Source organism: Lissotriton vulgaris, unplaced genomic scaffold (genome assembly GCF_964263255.1).
Source record: "Lissotriton vulgaris unplaced genomic scaffold, aLisVul1.2 SCAFFOLD_1028, whole genome shotgun sequence".
Classification (NCBI taxonomy): Eukaryota; Metazoa; Chordata; class Amphibia; order Caudata; family Salamandridae; genus Lissotriton; species Lissotriton vulgaris.
The window spans coordinates 152,433-174,701 of NW_028245109.1; positions in this window are offsets into that span (position 1 = coordinate 152,433).

Below are 22,269 nucleotides of genomic sequence, written 5' to 3' on the forward strand. Positions count from 1 at the left end.
CAGCATGGCTAAAGAATCATTGACAAAGCCAATAGGTCACAATTACAGAGCCTATTGGATTTGCCAGTGCTTGTTTTTCTTTAACCACTAGAAGAGTGCATATGTTTTCTCCCTCCAGTGCTGCTTTCCCCCTCATAACCTGCCTCAGCATATTGTGTTGCTCCCACCTCGTTCACTTATCCTTTGTTTCCTCCCCACCTTAAACTCCTCCAATGCTCTGACACTCACTTCCTGTTGTGTAGCCCTGCATTGACCTCTCCTCAGCACACCCAAGCTGGACTCGGAGGGAAGCAAGAGGGAATAGTATAGGTTTACTTTAAAAGCTTGTGGGGGGGGGGAGGGGGTTAAAAACTCAGATACACTCTGTAATTGACGTAAATATCCACTTTGTGGTATTGCTACATAGAAAGAGTACTGCTTTTCCAGACCAATAGAAAGAGCATTTGAAAATAAGAAACCCTTCTTCTGAGGCACATCACGAATTTCTCGCTGTAGAGTTCAGCACTATATCTAATAATTGCCTAATATTTAGTATTCTAATACAGCTGCTTATTGGACCTTTGGGGTTGGAGGGTTGTTTGGAACTGGGCATGTTTGTATCCGGTGCAAACTCGGATCACGCAAGGAATACATATTTCTCCTAGGGATACAAGCAGTTTTTCTGACTAAGTCCTTAGTGATCCATTGCCAAGAACGAGCCTGGACAAGTCAGAGCTTGGAAAACAACTGTTTGATGTGTTCTATGTCAGAGTGTTCTAAAGGATGTCAGTTGCCCTTTAAGCCAACACTTTAAGGGCCAGAGCATTCTGCGTATCTAGTTACTGGTGAGGTACAATTAGAGTTTACTTACTGACATGTCATAAGAAACTGCCAACTTGTGTTCATCATTGTGGAATACAGTGTCCTTAATGTTACAATAGCTGTGCTGGCAGGCTCCAAAAGCAACATTATTTTAGTTTTCCCTCTTTTCATAGCACCAACAAGATCACTACATAAGAGCAAGTGGATGTACTATAAGAAAATTGATGAACTGGTGTACAGTTAAGTGGAAGTTGGGTTACACAGTAAGTAAGTACGTTTTGCAGTAGGTGTGTGGCTAAGGAAGAACAAATTCAAATCTGACGAAGAAAGATAATCAAGTTGCTAATCTGTAAAATAGATTTAAATAGCTGAGGGATAAAGAGCAGCAATCCAACAAAGGTTCAGCTCATGTCAACACATGTCTGCATAGGTGAACAAAGGCCCCTGAAAACCTAAATAAGTAAATAGTACTGGCATCAATAAGATCGTATTTTATTCCACTTTTGTGACCAAGGCAGGAAACAAGAACCAACAAACTGCTGCTTTTTTCCAACATTAATAAACTTCTCTAATCAAGTAATACATATTCCCTTTTAGGTCTTGCCTGGCGTTGCAGGGCCAAAGTGCTCATGCCAGCGAGACCTATTGTTGTTGGTTTCCCTCCCAAGTGGCACAGACTGGTGCACGATCCGATTAGGGTCTGTGGACGCGCTGACGCAGGCCGGCCGAAGGCACGCACCCACGCGCATACACACACATACACACACACAGATACACACACACAGATACACACAGACACACACCGCGCCCCCCATGCGCGCGCAGACACACACACGCTGCCCCCCAAGCCCCTCCCCCCACAACTAAGCCCCACTTAATGCATCAGCGGCCTCAGCCACCACTCCTGCCTTCTGCTGACACCTCAGGGCTGGCCCTCAGGCATGAGCGCCCCGCGTCACCACTGATCCTCTGGGCCATCCTCTTCGTGGGCTTCTTGCAGAAGACTGAAGTCCCGCCCCACGACAGGCGTGATGCTCCCGAACTTCCGATTTCGGGATGTGCACGCTCACGGCTTGTCTATAAATCAAACTTAAGGCAGGCTCCCTCACTAGTGTCGGAAAGTATATTGAATATTTGTGCAGTGAATGTCAGCACTGGTGTCGTACAAATAAACAAAAATAAGTTGTAACTGGAAAATAAACAAAGTACGGTAGTCAGTCTAGAAATCTGAAAATGTTTTTCATTAGGTAGGTGTGGATAATGTACTGCAATAAATGGAATACGAGATCCGCTTTTTGTACTGTCCCGTACACGCATTCGTGTTAACCGATGTCACACAGGAGGACGAAGCCGCGCCCCTTATTGCAGATACCGGCCCAACCGGAGAACAAAAACGTGGGCAGCAGCCAGCTTGCTCTGCCCATTCAGCCAGCAATGGGCCGGCTCAGTCATCCGACTGGTTGCCGGGGACGAACCGTGACCAGGTCAACCCGTCTATAACTCTGAACACCCTGAGGAAGCAATACTCCAGGACGAGTACTCCTTACTCGCACTTCCCCCTAAGAAGCACGGGCAACGACTACCAGGCCTGCTCGGGCGGAGGTACGTTCCTCATACGCGACTCCCAGTTAATACACACGCCACGGGCTCCAAAATGAGCAATGTGCACCGAAGCATCCGCGGGCGTATTAGACAAAGGCGCGTGCGGAAAGCTGGCCCAATCAGTACTTCTGAATCATGTGCGGTGCCTGGATTGGCTAAAATGACTCCAATCCTAGATCGTGTATTATCAAAGAAGACTAGCTAAATATGACCATTAGTGTCAAGACTCTGATTAGTTTTGTCATGTGCACCTTGTTGGTGTGTTCATGAAGCCCTGACCCACCAACCTAGTTGGTGGCATGCTTCACCATCGGGCCCACCCAGTAACACCTAATGTGTCCCGGGTGTGCTACGACGCCGGATTACAGCGGAGCTGGTATGTTACTGAGAGTGCAGTGTGAGGTGTTTAGTGAAATGTCAGTTAAAACGGATTGGCGAGGGTCCCAGTACCCGAGGGTAAATTAAATTTTAATAACTGGGCCGCCGTCAGCGGTTAAAATAAGGCTTGGGGATGTTAGGACGGCGAGTTACTACCCCCTACATCCATCAGTTGGTCGACATGTTTCAGCCAGTGCCTTAGAATTAATCTGGCTTTCCTCAGGACCTATTAAAAAATAGTGTTCGTGCAAGTTAAAAAGGGAGTGTAATCCAGACTGTGTTACACTCACTAAAGTGTTTCTCTAAGTGTGAGAGGGGGGATTCCCTTCTCATGTATATGCTGAGATTTAGCAGCCAATGCTTCCTGGAGTGAAGCGGTAAGGGAGTGACCAGCCTTTCTGGTCAGAGCCTGCCTTGTACCTGTTGCGCTGTCCTTGTACTCCTAGATCACCTTACACAGTAGCAGATCCCCCACCCCCTCTAGTACTCCCAGACGACTCACAGTATGTTTAGTTGTAGGATTGGTGGTATGCGACCCGGAAGTGCTGAAATTACGTTAAAAGATCAATAACGGACATTAGGCTCCATTCACGGACCGACCGTGTAAGTACCGTACAGGTGGACAGTTGACACGTGGTAGCAGTAAAGGCTGTGGCTGGTGAGTAGAATTGACACTTGGGCATGGCTGACATCCCTCCCCAACCAACGTAACCCGCAAACAGCATGAATGTGTCCTTATGTTTTGGAGGCTTCTCGGGGATTCCTTCCTGTTAGCACCAAAATGTGCTGTTAATGAAATTGACAGTAGCCTAATTTCCCTAGAATGTAACTGGCCCGGTTCTTAACATTTGCACGTGTTCTGTATTATACACACCACAATCCTGCTTTCAGTACTTGGGGTCAAGGTGCGGTCGATACGTTGTTCAGACTCGCCGAGGCACATATCCAGCCCTGGGGTTTCATTTGACAAAGTAATGTGTTTTGGATGTTGTAATCGTGGATTGTTACTATTGAGCCAGATGCCATACGATCCTAATGATGTATATCGGGACTGAAGCTCGGGTCTAGAAACGGCAGTGGCGCTGAAGGAGTCTGAAGCGGTAATGGCAGAGTATCCGGTGATACTGCAAACGTTTGAGGTGTATCTTGTCGGTGTTTTTATTGAGCCAAGAATATTCTGATGGCATGAACATGATTTGGTTTTTGCAGAATGGTGTTGGTGTATATCATGTGTTTACCTGTCACTGCACCCCCCCCCCCACCCCCCACCCCCCTCACCCATCCACTCCGAACAGGTTAAACTTACTGGTGAGTGCCCATTTGGAAATCTTGAAACTGGGCTGTCATGGGTGGCTTGTGGTGGCGTCGGAGAAGGCACTTACGGAATATCATTTTGCAGTATAAGTGACAGTCAGTCTCAGATGGCTACCTATGTTCTAGTATTTATTTGAAGAGTTTTATATAGGGCTGGCGAGATCCGGAGGTATCAGAGCGCTTTACATGAGTATATGGTTACAACAGAACAGTGTTACATAGTTACATTAGTTTCTAGAGCATAACATAGCATAGAGAAAGACAATGTTACATAAATACATCCGTTGCTAGAGCATAAGATAACATAAAAGCAAGTCCTAAGAAGCAAAGATAGTAGGGGGGGGGGGGGGAGTAAAGGGTTAGGAATACATATCAAGTCAGGTAGACCGGTCATGAAGAAGAGTACTTCAGTGGATACCAGTCCCATGGATAGTTGTGTAACTGCTAGCCCTGACCTCTCGATTTGTGACCTAATGTAGCCACAGGGGCAGTCTCAAGTCAAGGACTGGGATTTCCAACGATGCAAATACTTCTGTTATTAAATTATATTTCCATTGATGTCACCGTAAAGATGACCACCCGAGACAGTGTGCACAGGTGCTCGGCCAGTGTAATTCAAGAAGGAACGTCCCTTAGTGCACATTCCTAAAGCTCCTGTGTGTGCCTGTGTAAACACACCCAGCAGCAAGGGTAGATAGCAAGCAGTCTTATGGTGCCACTGATCTTCCCAAGGACTAGATGTTCTGATGAGTGCATGTTGTGGTCCAGCAGTGGCACCCAGTGGGCGCTCAGCTGTTCCTTCATGATTTCTAATGGGTGTCTGGGTAAGATATGCCGTGCACCAGTGTACTTGGATGTCCGCTCCCTATTGACACAAGAGACCTTCGCAACAAGGTAGATCATGTAATACACAGATACTTTAGATTGTATACCTATATACTGCAATCCTTCTCTTTTGTCTTCAGTCTTACTAGCAGAGGAACGTCTTTACTAAAGACTGCTTCCAGCTCATCACGCTTGAGATGGCGCCTTGCCAATGACACATCAGGAGCTAGCAGGGAACTTGGACACGTGCTCTTCACTCCCGGCTACTTTACAACAATGACATTTCATAGAGGAAGTGAATGCACGTGTATTTAAACTCTGTTCTGTATTCCTTAAAAGTAATAGTCCCAAAGCCTTTGTATAGGAGGCTTTAATATATATATTGTGGCATTAAGCTCAATAACACTTTTAGCTAGTAATGCAAATTTTAGTGAGACAGCAGTAATACGCTATTGTTTAGTTTTCCTTACAGACTTTTTTTTTTTAAACATCGTTTTGATGCCTCCGTTTCTGTCACCTCGATATCACTGGAAAACAATGCGAAACATTGTCCAGCTCGACAACTATAGTTTTGCAGCGTGAATCTTTCTGGATTCACTATGCTGTGCATATTCCGCAATCTGGTGGTTGGGTCCAGAATCAGTCTTTTTTTTCTTTCTTTCTTTTTTTTTTTTTGTAGCCCAGGTGGGCGTCGACGTCCCACCTTCGGTGACGTCGGCATGCTTCCGGCGGAAGCTACCACCCTTGGGCGCCATCTTCAGATTCTTTTTTCCGCCGTTGGGTCTGGATCGTCGTGTGAAGCTCCAGAAGTTTTGGAGGAAAAAAGGAGAAAATACAACTACTATTCGACGGGAAAGACCGGAAAAGTTGAGAAGACCATCAGAGGAGACGACTAAGAAAGAGAAGAACTTTGAGATCTTCGACGTTCTTGGAGGAATGCGCATACAGGGGGCCCCCTGAGCGCAGGGATGTACAAGACTCCATTTAAATTCTGCCAAAACTGCCACCACAAGTTCGCGCAGAAGGACCAACACCCGGTCTGCAACCTCTGCCTGCCTGTCGACCACGAGAGCAGAGACTGCAACGCCTGCTCAGTCTCCAAGCCGAAGACACTCCGATTTCGAGAGAAGCAGAGGATAGCTCATCGCACGATGCAGGGCAAGGGCCAGGCCCCGACGCTTTACGAACTGGGCCTCTCCACCGACGACTAGGACAACATCGCCGAAGGTCGAGATGACTTCACGGTCGCAGAGACCGATAAGAAAACACCTGATAAGGTAGGAGAGTCTACGACCCCGAAAACTCCCTCAGGGCCTCGAAAGCCAGAGGCGGACCCTTGAAAGGCAGAGTCCAAAGCCTCGAAAGGAGCACCGGCGCCGAAAAGTTTGACGGCCGAAGCTGCATCCTCTGAAAAAGAGCCCAGCGGATCCTTCGACAAGGACTCCCGGAGGCAGAAGACTGGCGAAAAGCAAAGGTCGTCAAAGCAAGCCCCCGAAAAAGGGTCTTCGACTTCGAAGGAAAAGGAGCTGAAGAAAGCTTCGACGCCCCGAAGAGAGTGGCCCAACCGCTCGACGACGACCAGGCCGCAGAGATGCTGAGAAAGAAAAGAAGGCTCGAGGCCGAAATGGAGAACATCCTCCAGAGGAAGAAAGACTTCGACAAAATTAGAAGTTACAAGATCCCCTCGAGGCCGGCAACATCAGTCGTGGAGGTGGTACAACAGGAGGAGTTGGACGTCGAAGAACCGCTGAAAACTCCAGAGCTCTCGGAGCACGAAGAGGAAGAGGACCTCTATTATAATGAAGAGGATTACGGGGACCAGCAGTCAAGCTACGGCTCGGGTTCCTCGACAGCCCAAGACCAGGAATGGCAAGACATCGAGGCCGAAAACCCGGAGGAGGCGGTGGAGACATATCCCTCGAGGCCTTCGCCACCGGATGACATCGGGGCATACAACGAGGTAGTCAGGAAGGCAGCAGCAGCTTATGGGGTGAAGCTAGAGGAGGAAAAACCAAAAGCAGATTTCCTGCTAGAAACATTGCTCCCCACACAGACAAGAAGCCAATTCCTTCCCATGCTGAAAAGCATCACAGACCAGGGGAAGGAAGCCTTCAAGGACCCGGCTACATGCAGATCAGTAACGCCGAGGACAGAAAAGAAATACAAATTCTCCTCACAGGACCCGGCTTATATCAAGGGGTCCGTCACAGCAGATTCTATTATCGCTGCGACGGCCAGAAGGGCCAACGTCCCAACATCTGGCCCTCCACCTGACAAGGAAAGCAGGAGGATGGACCTAACTGGGAGGAAAATAGAGAGAAACGCTGCAACGCACTGGCGGATGACGAACTCAAATGCCCTCCTAAACAGACATCAATACCAACATTGGGATGAGATGGGGCAATTGCTCAAACACCTCCCGGAACAATACCATGAGAGGGCATCACACTTTGTGGAAGAAGGGAAAAGCATTGCAAACTTGTGCCTGAAGACGGCCTTGGATGGGGCTGAAACATCCAGCAGATTGATGGCTATAGGCATCACAGAGAGAAGGCAAGCCTGGCTCAGGATCTCAGGTTTAAAAACTGAGGTGCAGAACAACATCCTGAACACACCCTTCAATGGTGAAACACTGTTCGGAACCCCAGTTGATGAGAAGCTCACACAACTGAAGGACAACGAGACCGCAAGGTCCATGGGGGCCCTGCAATTCAGGGGGATGAGAAGGGGCACTCCTACGCGGAGGCCAAACGGCAGAGGTGGAAACCAGCGAGGAGATTCTCACCATGCGTTCCACCAGGGACAACAGTGACAACCAAGGTCACCAGGGCCAACAGAGACGAAACTGGAACTACTAGAACAGGGGCCAGTTCTTTCGTTCAAGAGGAAACGGACGAGGACAAAGAAGAGGTGGTGAACAATCCCCCTCTAAGTGACTGCTCACGAGAAAAGGTGCTCACCCACCCGAACCCTCCGGGGGAAGAGCACGTAGAAACAAAGAGGAGAGGGATACACACGGACAGGACACAAAAGATCATATAACTCCAGTAGGAGGCAGGCTAAGATTTTTTCTCCAGGAGTGGAGAAAAATCACCACAGACTAGTGGATACTGAACATCATGCAGTTCGGATACTGCATAGAGCTGCTAAAGAATCCACCAAACAGAAAGCCGAAGAGAGCACTCGGGAACAGAGCTACAACTGCTCCAAAAGGAAGCTCAAGAACTACTCAAAGAGGCCATCGAAACAGTCCCATTCAAAGAACGGAACAAAGGAGTCTACTCCAACTACTTCCTGGTACCGAAAGTGGACAAAAGCCTAAGACCCATCCTGGACTTACGGTTCCTAAACAAATCCGTAAAGACTCAAAAATTCAAGATGACGTCCCTGCAAGAAGTCATCCCACAGATAAAGGCCGGGGACTTCTTGTGCACCATAGACCTCAAGGACACGTACCTGCACATCCCCTTGAACAGGCAGCACAAGCACATGCTAAGGTTCGCAGTGAACAACGATCACTACCAGTTTACAACCCTGGCCTTCGGTCTAAAATCAGCACCAAGGGTGTTCACCAAATGCCTCGCGGCAGTAGCCGCGCATCTGCGAAGGGAGGGGATACACGTGTACCCCTACCTAGACGACTGGCTTGTAAAGGCAAGCGCGTACAGGACATGCAAGGATCACGCACAGCAAGTCACAAGAACGCTAACAGGCCTGGGTTTCTCCATACACTGGGGAAAATGCTCAATGGAACCGGAGCAGGTGAAGATCTTCTTGGGTGCTCAAATCGACACCGTCCAATGCAGGGTGTCACCCAGTGAAAAGAGAACACTCAGCCTACTGAGGGAGAAACGTCACTACCTGAAGGGGCGAGCTCTGACAGTGAGGACAGTGAGCAAGATCTTAGGGATGATGGCGTCGTGCATACACCTGGTCCCCAATGTACGCCTACAGATGAGACCGCTCCAAGAGTGGCTACAACAGCAATGGTCACAAGCTACAGGAAGTTGGGAGGATCTAGTGGTTGTAACGCACAGGGTGCAGGAAGAAATAAGGTGGTGGACCAAAGAACGGATAACAGTAGGGAAACCTCTAACACCACCGGACCCAACCGTGACCATTACCACAGACGCATCCCAGAAGGGGTGGGGCGCACACATGAACAAGCTCAGAGTGAGAGGCCTGTGGAGCCCTACAGATGCGGTCAGACACATCAATTACCTAGAGCTGAAAACAGTGTTGCTAGCACACAAGGCCTTCCAGAGACACCTGTACAGCCAGAAGGTGCTGATACAAACAGACAACACCACAACGATGTTTTACATAAACAAACAAGGGGGAACTCAATCATTTCCCCTGTCAAACTTGGCACAGGAAATCTGGAGATGGGCAATACCATTCAAAATAGACCTGCTAGCCATACACCTGCCAGGGAAGGACAATGTAGAAGCGGACTGGCTCAGCAGGCAGACTTCAGCATCCCACGAGTGGGAACTCAATATACAGGAGACAGAGAAACTATTCAGGAGGTGGGGCACTCCGACAATAGACCTATTTGCAACACGCCGGAATGCAAAATGCCAATACTTTGCATCCAGGCAACCAGAAGCACAATCACAGGGGAATGCCCTATGGATAAGCTGATCAAAGACATTTGCCTACGCTTTTCCCCCCTGATACCGCTGATCCCCAGGGTTCTGAACAAATGCATGACAAGCAACATGACTGATCCTGGTGGCACCACAATGGGCCAGGCAGACCTGGTACTCTCAGATAATGGAGATGGCGCAGGGGCCTCCCCACAAGTTCTCAAAAAGAAGAGACCTACTGTCCATGGAAAACGGAGAAGTGCTACACCCAGAGCCGGAGAGCCTCAACCTCTCAGCCTGGCTCCTGAGGACTTAGAGTTCGCACATATAAAACTACCAGAGAGCACCCTGAGAGTGCTGCGAGAGGCAAGAAGGCCCAGCACACGCAAATGCTATGGGGCAAAATGGCAAAGATTCACTCAATGGTGTCGCAAGAAAAAACTACACAGAAAAATGACAAGGGAATCTACGGTGCGGAGGTACCTCACGCACCTAATAAAGGCTAAACTAAGCATCTTCGCTAAGGGTACACCTGGCAGCGATTGTGGCATACACAAGAGGAGAGAGGGAGAAGCTTCTTCACATCTCAGGTCGTGAAAAGATTCTTGGAAGGGGCTAAAAGAATAGCGCCACCAAAAATAATGCCACCACCAGCTTGGAACCTGAATGTAGTACTGACAGAACTCATGAAAGCACCTTTCGAACCGATCCACAAAGCATCACTGCAAATGCTGACTATGAAAACTGCCTTTCTGGTAGCAATCACATCGCTACGGAGAGTGAGCGAACTGCAGGCTCTAACACTACAGGAATCCTACATTCAGATACACAGTGACGGGGTCGTAATGAGAACGGACCCACACTTCATGCCGAAGGTGGTGTCAGGGTTTCACATGAATCAAAGTATTCAGATCCCTAGCTTCTTCCAAAACCCCACTACAAGCGCTGAGAGCACTCCACACAAGCAAGAAGGGCAGTGATGCACTACATGGAAAGGACGAAAGGACACAGGAAGACAAAACAGTTCTTCGTATCCTTTGCAAACAGTTACATGGGTAAACCAGTGACAAAAAACACCATAGCTCGATGGATCGCACAGACTATTCAATTCTGCCACAAGCAAGCGGGCCAGGAGCTAACTGGAGGGGCACAGGCCCACTCAACCAGGAAGAAAGAAGAAACAATTGCCTTTCTGGCCAACACACCAATTCAGGACATATGCCTGGCGGCAACATGGGCTTCAGTGCACACGTTCACACGTTCACTAAGCACTATTGCGTGGATGTTCAAATGAACAAGGAAGCACAAGTAGGACAAAAGGTGCTTCAACATATTTTCAACAACCAACGCTCATCTTCCACCCAGCCGCCACAAAAGTAACAAAAACCGCTACAAAATCTATGCACAGCATAGTGAATCCAGAAAGATTCACGCTGCAAAACGAATAGTTTCTTACCTGTCGGTGTAGTTTTGCAGCTTGAAGATCTTTCTGGATTCACTAGCGAACCCACCCGCCTCCGCCAGATAGATGAGGCTGGAAAAGAAGGTGGAAATGCATAGAAAAGGAAAGAAAGTTAAGGCATGCAAGATACGTGGAAAGAATCACGTAAAAAAAAGAGGATTAACATACATAGCCATGGATTCACTACAAGCAGAAAAGACAAAGACAGAAAAAAGAATCCGAAGATGGCGCCCAAGGGTGGTAGCTTCCGCCGGAAGCATGCCGATGTCACCGAAGGTACACCAGAAGGTGGGACGTAGACTCCCACCTGGGCTACAAAAAAAAAAGAGGAAAAAAACTACGATTCCGGACCCAACCACAAGATTGCGGAATATGCCCAGCATAGTGAATCCAGAAAGATCTTCAAGCTGCAAAACTACACCGACAGGTAAGAAACTATTCGTTGCCCGTCTCCTGGGAATCTGAGACAGGGGTCGGGCACGCGCGGCGATTCGTGTGTGGACGCGCACGTCCAGGCCGGCGCCGTGCCAATCTCCTGCCTCAGATTCCCATGCGCAAACACACACAGCCACACGCATGCACACACACACACACACACACACCCCCCCCTTAAACAGACACACGTGCACCCAGACACACTCTAACACACACCCAGACACACGCGCGTACACCCCTCCCTCACCGGGGTCTTTCCGAGTGTCCCTCGGCAGCCAGCATTCAGCGTGCAGGGTTCCAGGACGTTCTCCCAGCAGTTCCTTCCTGTTTCTTTGCAGGCCCCGCCCACGTCCCAACGAAGGCTGCCTGACTTCCGCTAGCACTCCGTGGCATCTCAGACGCATAGCGGGTAGCATTAGCACCTCTTGTTTTAAAATGCGTTTGTATATCTAGGACGGACAAGTTTACTGGTTGCTTGTTTGTACTCGCATCCCAATATAAGCTGTTTTTAAGCATTCAAACTTCCAGTAGTTTGTGCACGTCCTGCTCGTGTAGCTTTCTCATAATTTTATCTCTTGAGGAATCTGGATACACTGCGCACACATGCATTGTTAAAACGTTGTGACTTGTATAGTTGCAGCCTGTCTTTTTAATTAAACATGCAGGCTTAAATTCACATTTGTGTCCTTCGTCCAGCCGCAATTTATTCTGACTAATGGCACATACAGCAGGTGCTGATTAAATAACCATTGTCCAACACTTTACAAATGTCTGACCTGTCTGCAGGCATGCCTTCAGTGGCGATGGTTCTGGCAGTAATTTAATCCAACCATCCAAATGCCACTAATAATGCTTAGCAGCTTTTGGGCGGGGGCCTTCGTGGTGAATGTGACGGGCACATGAGAAATTTGAAACCAAAATTAGGAGCAAAAAAGTGGGTGAGCTCAGGAGAAACTACTTAGCATCATTTGCTATCCCAAACAAAACAAATGTGTTTTAGGTGCCAGCTTAATTACTGCCGTAGATTCATCACGCTCGGTGGTTGCTGAAATGACATCTGGGAGGGTTGAGTAAGCTGACTCCCCAGAGTGGCCAAGTTGGAAATGTAGCCACAGTCTGAGTCCATATCACAAAGGCTTATTAAGCTTTAATAAAGATTTTAGATGATGAAAGGTTTTTTGATGATAGGTGCTGGCAGAAATCTCATCCGCAGTGTGTCCCAAAATCTGCAAAATTATCACTGAAATATCCATTTTCAATACTTTGAAGTCTCAAATAATTTTCTCAATTATTTGAGACTCCAAATTGGAGTTTGTCATGCTCTTAGAGTGCTCACATCGGGTACACATCAACACCTACCGCCCTTGTATTGCAATTACAGGCCTTGAATACCCATCACCTGCCAGAGTAGCCATCCGATGTCAGGAAATACCTTTGTGCCAGAGATTGGCCACAATATTCGAAATTATGCCCATGAAACACCAAGTAATGGAAACTTATGCCAATTCCGTATTATGTTTGAAAGGCCAACAATGATACCAAGGATGCCTACAGAATGTCTGTCACCATTTCACCAGGGATTTTCACATTCAGGCATGGCAAGAAGTGCCATATTATGCTATTGCTACCATTATGGAGGTAAGGGTCTAAAATATTCATAGGATGGCTTTTTTATGTAACGGATCCCTCCTCACGACAGATATCTCCCATTATGCGTTGAACCGGCACATTTGTGAGGTCACACAATGGGGCAGAAAATCCTAGTTCGAAATTTTTAGAACACCCTTGACTTATGAAGGCCAAAGTGTGGGTTGGACATGCCGACTGTAGTGCATGCACATATAGAAACGCATACCTATTGCCAAAGATACACGTTACACCACACATGTATTTGTACATGCATACACACTGACCAGCTGCACAGGAGAATGACCGTCACACCCCCTCATCCTCACACCCACCCCGCTTACACCTCCGCTCACCCTCACACCTCACCCTCACACCCGCTCACCCTCACACCCCCTCACACACCCCTTCATGCCCCTCGCCCTCACACACACTCACTCACAGCCCATCTCACCCCCCGCCCTCACACACCCTCACACCCCCTCACCCACCCTCACATCCTGACCAGCATAGCATAACAAAAGATAGCATAGCAAAACATAGCATAACAAAACAGCATAGCATAGCAAAGCATAGCATAATAAAACACAACAAAACATAGCATAGCATAACAAAGCATAGGATAGCAAAACAAAACTTAGCATAACAAAACAAAACGGCATAGCATAACAAAAGATAGCATAGCATAATAAAACATAGCATAATACAACACAACAAAACATAGCATAGTAAGTAAGTTCTTTATTGTTTAGGTTAATTAAAACCATTACAAAAAAAGCATTAAACAAGTCTCCACAAGAAAATTAAAAGAAGAATATAAAATAACAGTACTTAAAACCAATCTAAAACGAGGGGGGCATATTCATAGCGGCTGGTTAAAGCCCGTGAATTCCTCTTAGCCAGCTACCTGGCATGTTTGTTTCCGCTAGTTTCAGGAATTTCACCAGCTTTCCATTTAACGGCGGAAGACCAGGATCGAAACAAGCAAGGACTGCTTGTCTGCGTGAGCGGATGCTCAGTTCGTTAAAGGCTGTTTTAACAGAGCTACTCTCTCCTCATTCAGCTTCGAGCAAGTACATAATAGGTGCTCTAAATCTTCGACCCCTGTTCCGCACAGCCGGCATCTGATCCCATAGTTGGTTCTCAGCCACGGTGGTAAGTGTGGAATGGCAGGTAGGATCCCTAGCCTATATTTAAAAAATAGTTCTTTTGTTTTCCAGCCATATCCCAGACCAAGATATGTTTGGAGCCTGGGAGTTTTGTATGTGCACAGTCATCCAGCCTGTGAGAAAAGGTGACTTTATCCACCACATGCAAATGTCTTTTTAAGCTCTTGTTCACTGCGTGCTTAAATTGTGCATGCGATAGGGGATCTCCCATAGTTCTTTCAGACCTGTGATGATCAGGGACTCCTCTAAATACTTTTTCGCCGGTGTTCTCGAGGAGCTAATCAGGTATTGCCAGAGCTGTTGATTCAAGGTATTTTCTGGAGAATTCCTTATTTTTGTGCCAGCACTTTATATATGACCCTCTTTGTGCACGCGTTTGGCTCATCAGACCAAATTCCAAACGAATCTGTGCTTGTGACGTGTAGGATTAATATACATTGCCATTGATACCATTGCTCCTTTACACCCTATTACCTCCACAAGATCCAGACCGTCTGCTCCGTGGTTTTCCCCTGCTCTCCGGGAGGAAAAGAGCCGCTGTAAACAGCTAGAACGCAAATGGCGTCTAGCTTATGACTCTGAGTCTAAAATTACGTACAAGACTGCTCTCAAAAACTTTCAAAAATTAAAAAGGTCTACCATGAAAGACTTCTATGCCTTACAAATTAAGAATGCAGACAACTCTCCCAAAACTCTTTTTAGTATTGTAAAGGATTTTGTGAATCCCCCCTCTTATTCCTCAGAGTACCGCGAGCCAGGCCTTATGCAATGGACTATCGGACTACTTCCTAGAAAAAATTAGTAATATCACGACCTCTTTCTCTCCTGTCGTGCCCCCTCCGGTGTTCAGTGACAGGGACCCCGATAAGATATAACTGGTATCCTTCAAGGAGCTTACCTCTGAGTCTGCAATGAGCTTGTTTTTCCAGTGCAAATCTGGTTCCCCTTTAGACCCGGTCCCAGCCAAAGTGATGGGCAATCTGGCACCCTTATTGATTAATCCACTTCTTTCAATCTGGAATACCTCGCTAGGCACTGGCCATTTTCCATCTGTGTGGAAGGAGGCTATGCTAGTGCCCATCTTGAAGAAAGCTGACGCGGACCCGGCGTTATTTAGTAACTACCGCCCCATCTCTCTCCTCCCTAAACTGGCTAAAATCTTGGAAAAGGCCGTTCAGAAACAACTGGCGGAACACTTAGAAACCAATTCACTGCTTCACGACTCGCAGTCTGGATTTAGAAAGGGTTTCAGTACCGAAACTGCGTTATTAGAGGTATCAGACGATCCGGGAGTGTGTGGATAGGGGCGAGGAGGCCATGTTGGTCCTCCTCGACCTATCCGCCGCTTTCGATACTGTATCTCACGAGATACTATTGATCGTCTAAGTCAGTCTGGAATGGGTGGCACGGTTCTGACCTGTATCAGCTCCTACCTCAAAGGACGGACCCAGAAGGTCTTCCTGAGACCCTTTGAATCAAAGGCTAAACCCCTTCTCTGCGGTGTAGCTCAGGGCTCAGCCCTGAGCCCCTTGTTTTTCAATGTTTATCTCGCTCCTCTGGCCAAGATGGTGGAGTCGTGGGGGGTCAGAGTGATCTCTTATGCTGATGACACTCAGCTTGTGTTTTCTTTTAGAGATCATTATGACTCCAACTTTGCCAGCTTTCGCCACTGTCTTGAAGGTATATGTTCTTGGATGACCGATAATCATCTCAGACTTAATACTGACAAGACGGAGGATTTGTTTTTCAATTTGAAAACCATGCTTACTGCCAGTTTGTGGTGGCCGTCGATACTGAATCCTCCCCCTACCCCGGTCCAAACAGCCCGCAACTTAGGATTCCAATTTGATAACACCTTGTCCTGCAAAGTCCATATTAAGGTCACGACTGCATGCTTCGGGAAACTTCATATGATCAGGAAGCTTTTTCCTCATCTCCCGCTGGATGCCCGCAGAACCGTCATCCATGCGCTGATCACGTCACACTTGGATTATGCCAACAGCCTCTTCGCCGGTGCTCCCTTGTACCAAATTGAACGCCTGCAGATCGTTCAAAACGCGGCGGCCAGACTGATTGGCAATATACCGTATCGACATTCTGTCGCTTCCTATCGCAGGAAGCTACATTGGCTTCCTATTGCCCGTCGTATTCAGTTTAAGGTTCTGACTCTTGCCTTTCGGGCCCTTAATGACTTGGGCCCGGGATACTTGAGAAAGAGACTTATCCTCTCCCAGTCAGAGCTTTGAGGTCTAACAACTTGCGCCTCCTGGTTGTCCCGCATTTTCGCCGCGCCAGAATGGGTGGCAGAGCGTTTGGAGTCATCACAGCTAAACTCTGGAACAGCCTTCCACTAGATCTCAGGTTTATCTCATCTGAATCACAGTTTCGGACTAAATTGAAAACTTGGCTGTTTACCCTCCCTTAAAAGCACTTCTTCCTCTCGAAGTCTGTTGGTTTTTAGCGCCGGGACACCCCCGTTGGGGGTAGCCGCGCGCTTTATAAGCTTCTAAATAAATAAATAAATAAAAAATACAGAACAAGGGAACCCAAAGGAAATTGAGACAGGGACCTTGGGCAATTTCATGTTATAGAGAACAGGGGTCCCTATTCAGGGAGAATACAGTGTGATAGATAACCATACACTAGAATAGAATGTATGTCTTTTGTCCAGCCAGACAAGAATTTATTTTCATAATATTTTTCAACAAAAGTAGTATCAAATAAAACATTCAGATGACAAGTGGGCACAGCCGTGACCCACAGAACACAAGACAGAACAACGAACACAGAATTGGCCAAAAGGCAAGCCAAAATGGGTCTGTACACTTGTACTCAGTATAGACAGACACAAATTATTCATTTAACACCGTTGCACAATGTGTTATAGCTTGAGTCTGGTGCATAGGGTGTTTGGGTGTCGACGACGTTTCGATGCCAACATTAAATATAGGGCATCATTTTCAGGACAAACAAATAATGCATTGCTGTCTTGATGATAATGTAGCACCGCCACCTTCCCTGAGAGCTGGAAGCACGCCAAACTCAGCGCTCTACTCAAGAAACCCACAGCGGACCCCACCGAACTCAAGAACTACCGCCCCATCTCGCTCCTCCCGTTTCCAGCCAAAGTCATCGAGAAGACCGTCAACAAGCAGATGGCCGCCTTCCTCGAGACGAACGGATCCCTCGACCCCTCACAGTCCGGCTTCCGAGCCAACCACAGCACCGAGACCGCCCTCATCGCCGCCACCGATGACATCCGAGCCCTGATGGACAAGGGAGAAACAGCGGCCCTCATCCTCCTAGACCTCTCCGCGGCATTCGACACGGTCTGCCACCGCACCCTAGTACGGCGCCTCAGCAACATCGGCATCCAGGACAAGGCGCTGGAATGGATCATCTCCTTCCTCGACGGAAGAACACAGAGAGTCCGCCTACCACCGTACAAGTCAGAGGCCTCCGAAGTCATCTGCGGCGTCCCCCAAGGATCATCTGAGCCCCACCCTCTTCAACGTCTACATGAGCCCCCTCGCGGCCATCGTACGCAAACACAACCTCAGCATAATATCCTACGCCGACGACACCCAGCTGATCCTCTCCCTGACCAACGACCCCGCCGCCGCCAGAGCCAACCTGCACGAAGGGATGAAAGAGGTAGCCGAGTGGATGACAACCAGCCGCCTGAAACTGAACTCGGACAAGACGGAGGTCCTCATCCTGGGCTCCTCACCCTCCGCCTGGGACGACTCCTGGTGGCCTCCCGCCCTGGGCACCGCACCCAAACCGACAGTCCATGCACGAAACCTGGGCTTCATCCTGGACTCCTCCCTCTCCATGACCAGGCAAGTCAACAACGTCTCCTCGGCGTGCTTCAACATCCTACGCATGCTACGGAAGATCTTCTGGTGGATCCCCACAGAGACCAGGAAGACCGACACCCAGGCCCTCGTCACCAGCCGACTGGACTACGGCAACGCCCTCTACGCCGGTACCACCGCCAAGCTCCAGAAGAGACTCCAGCGGATCCAGAACGCCTCAGCCAGACTCATCCTCGACATCCCACGAACCAGCCACATCTCCGGACATCTGAGAGACCTTCACTGGCTCCCCGTCAACAAAAGAATCACCTTCCGCCTCCTCACCCACGCACACAAGGCCCTACACGATCAAGGCCCGAGCTACCTCAACAGCCGAGTCAACTTCTACGCTCCCAAACGCCACCTCCGATCAGCCAACCACGCCCTCGCCGCCGTCCCCCGCATCCGAAGAGCGACTACAGGAGGAAGGTCCTTCTACCTGGCCGCCAAGACCTGGAACTCCCTCCCTCCCGACCTGCGCCTGACCCAAGACCACCTCTCCTTCAGGAAGAAGCTGAAGACCTGGCTGTTCGAGCAGTAGCGGCAAGCCCCCCCCCCCCCCCCCCCCCCAGCGCCTTGAGACCCTACGGGTATGTAGCGCGCTTTACAAGTGACACTGATTGATTGATAGCACACCTTTTTTTTTTACAATTCTTTACATACAAAAAAGGAAGAAGGGGGAGAAAAAAATGGAAAGGAAGAATTTTAACCACATATGACAACAATATACTAGGCATGTTTTCAGCATAACGTTTGTGACTTAGGTGCTTGGATTTGCGTGATCAGTGTGGACTGAATTTCATGCAGAAGTGGTGACATTTCTCTGGTTTATACTGAGTGAGGATTGAAATTTGTGTCGCAGTGACGACGTTAAAAAGGAGTTGGTTGAAGTGATGCTGATTTATGGTGCTTAGTCCAGCTTTGTCATGACATTGTGAATTATTGCAGTGATTCAACAGAGAAAAGACAAGTGAGTATGATAAAAACCAGTCGGCATATTAAAAAACAACGAAACGGCGCAGTGCCTGATCATGAGCAAGGTGTTCCCAGTGAGTCAGGAGGAACAGAAACGGCGCGGTGCGAGAGTGAAACAAATATTCTCGTGGGTGAACCCAGAGGGCAATGGGGAAATTACCTAAGGTGGCAGAGAATCAACGGTTCACTATAGGCGCAAGGGAGCTCAGCATCTGGACTTTGGGGGTTGCTGGCACCAGCAGGATCTAAATGAACAAGAAGCAGAAGTGGAGGTTTCTAAGTTTAAGAAGGGGTGGAGTTGACACGGGAATTGAGTGTAAAACAGAAAAAATTAATTACCAATTCTGTTTGCTTAATGGCAGAAAGGCCTGTTGGGTGCTGTGTGTCAGCTGTAGGAAAATGCACGATCGCATTACCTGGAAGCAGAGAGGGGTAAACATGGGTTAGGCATGAACCCGCCACGTTAACCCCTTGCATGCTGATGACAGAACGGTTCCGTCTTCAGCGACGGCTGAGCTGTGCTGATGACGGAACCGTTCCGTCATGACTCCGCCCGTGCAAGGCGGAGTCAGCATGGGCGGGGAATTCCCGCCGCACGCAAGGGGTTAAAGAGGTGGTGTCCAAGGAATCTGGCAATGCTACTTACTTCAGTGAGTGTGGGCAGTATCGCCGCATCTGCTTCGGTGTTTCAATGGAGACTGCCGGTTTGCTGAGGCAGAGCTGGTTAAGGCATACTATCGGTAGAAAGCGATGAGGGACTGGTTAGGGCACACTATTGGCAGAAAGCGAAGAGGGACTATGGGGTGACAAGGGAGCTGAAAGGATGGGAAGGAGGCGGCCATTTTAAGGTGGTGTGGGTTGCCCAGGAAAGGTGCAGAGTAAGTGACTTAAAATGTGATTACACGAGCACGTACATGCAGAGTAGCACAGTTTGTGACTTGAATACATGTTACAAGAGACATCTTTATAAAAGGGAGGTCCAGTCTTCAAGGCGATTGAGGCCACTGTGGATGCTATTGGTTCTCAGAATCCAATGGAGCGCTTCCTTGTTGAGTAATTGTGAAGTGTCTGCCCCTCTCGGGGGTGGTTTGATCACTGTGATAATTGTCCATTTGAGATCATTCTCAGTATGTCCATTGTCCGTAAAGTGCTCCACTAGGGATGCATTCGCCGTTTTACACCGGATTCTGCTGCCATGCTGTCCGATCCTAAGCTTGATTTTCTGGCATGTCTGGCCTACGTAGATCATTTTGCAGGGACAGAAAATTGCATACACAACATTTGCTGAATTGCAGTTAGAGAAATATTTTCTCTCAAATTGAATTGCTCCGTGCTCAAAGGTTTTGCCTTAAACAGTGTAATCGCAACATTTGCAGCTACCACATTTCACATGACCTGTAAGAGTCGGTAACCCCCATGCATCGTTGATAGTTTTTTTTGGGGGGGTTTGGGGCAGGGCTGCCCGGACTAGATCTTTAATGTTTTTTGCCCGTTTAAAGGCGAACAGTGGGCGTTCAAGATTCAGTTGGCCAGCATTTAGCACATGCCAGTGTTTGACTATACTGTTTTTGATTGCATGTGATGCTGGTGAAAATGTGGTGACACAAATTAGGCGTTCCTGCATTTTCTTAGGTTTGGGTTCTAGGAGGGTTTCCCTAGGGCAATACCAAGCGCGTTTGAGGGAATGGCGCACCAATTTCCGTGGATAACCTCTGGCTCTGAGCTTATGGCTTAGTGTCTTGGCCTCACTGAAATAGTCTCCTTAAAATAGCAATTCCGCCTTAAGCGCAGGAACTGGGAGAAGGGGAGTGAATCTTTGAGTGCACGAGGGTGATGGCTGCTGTAGTTCAATAAGGTGTTCCGCTCAGTGGGTTTGCGATGGAGACTCGTGGTCAAGCGGCCTTCTGTGTGTTTTATCACTAAGTCCAAGAAGGGAAGTGATTCTTTACTAGTACTGAGTGTAGTTCAGGCCTCCGCTGTTATTATTTAGCCAATGATGGAATTGTGTGAGGCTCTCTAGGGAGTCACTCCACAATAAAAAAATGTTGTCTATATACCGTTTCCATAAGGTGATTCCTGTGTGGAAAGGGTTAGACGTGTCTAGGATACATAATGTCTCAAGGTGGTCCATATAGAGTATGGCCAGGTTAGGGGGCGAAAATCGCTCCCATTGAAGTGCCACGCACTTAGCCGTTGAACTGTCCTTCAAAGACAAAAACGTTTTTAGTTAAGCAAATCTCGAGCAGTTGGAGAATAAACACGGTAGGAACATTGTGTGGGCGTGGACGTGTTTCTAGCACTTTTTCGATGACACAAAGGGACTCATTCTGGGGAATATTAGAATACAGTGATTCCACATCCAGCGTACACATGGTGCTGGATGTGGGGTCAAATGGTAGCTCCTCAATGAGATTAATCATGTCCATACTGTCTTTTATGTAACAGATAGTACCCAGGACAAACTGTTTTATGAAGTAATCTATATAATGTCCGAGGGGTTCCAGAACTGAACCACAGCCCGAGACGATGGGACGGCCGGGTGGGGACTCTGCGTTCTTATGAATCTTAGGAAGACAATAGATCGCTGGTGTGCGTGGGGACTTTGTGTTGAGGAATTCGTGCTCCTTTTTTGATAGAAAGCCTGTTTCCAAGGCTTCTGAGGTGACTTGAGAAATTAATTTCTGGATTTCATTGGTAGGGTTGCGAGGTAATTTACAATAATGTTCAGTGTGATTGAGTTGTCGCAAGATTTCTTTTTTGTAGGAGTCTATTTCTTGAATGACAATCCCTCCACCCTTGTCTGCCGGTTTTATCACGAGGGACTGGTTATTTATTAGAGTGGATAAGGCATTTTTTTCTTGAATGGTAATGTTGTAAGGTACAAAAGATCTTTTAGTTTCAAGGTCTGCAAGGTCTTTCAGAACAAGTTTTTCGAATGTAGGGATCTTAGGGGTTATCATACCTGCGGTAGGGGAAAATTTAGATGGTGGTTTAAAGGGGGTGTTGCAGTGTTTTGGTGGAGATGGGTTTAAAATAAAGAAGCTGTGTAGGCGGACTTTTCTAAAAAAAAAAAAAAAAAAACCTTAGAAGTTCAGTTTGTGCGTCCACAAAGTTAGGGCGTATGGTTGGCACGAATGATAAGCCTTTATTGAGCAGTGAAACTTCATCAGCCGACAAAGTGTGCTGTGTTAGATTAAAGATGGGTAGAAGACCTTTCTCTCTGTTTAATGTCGGAT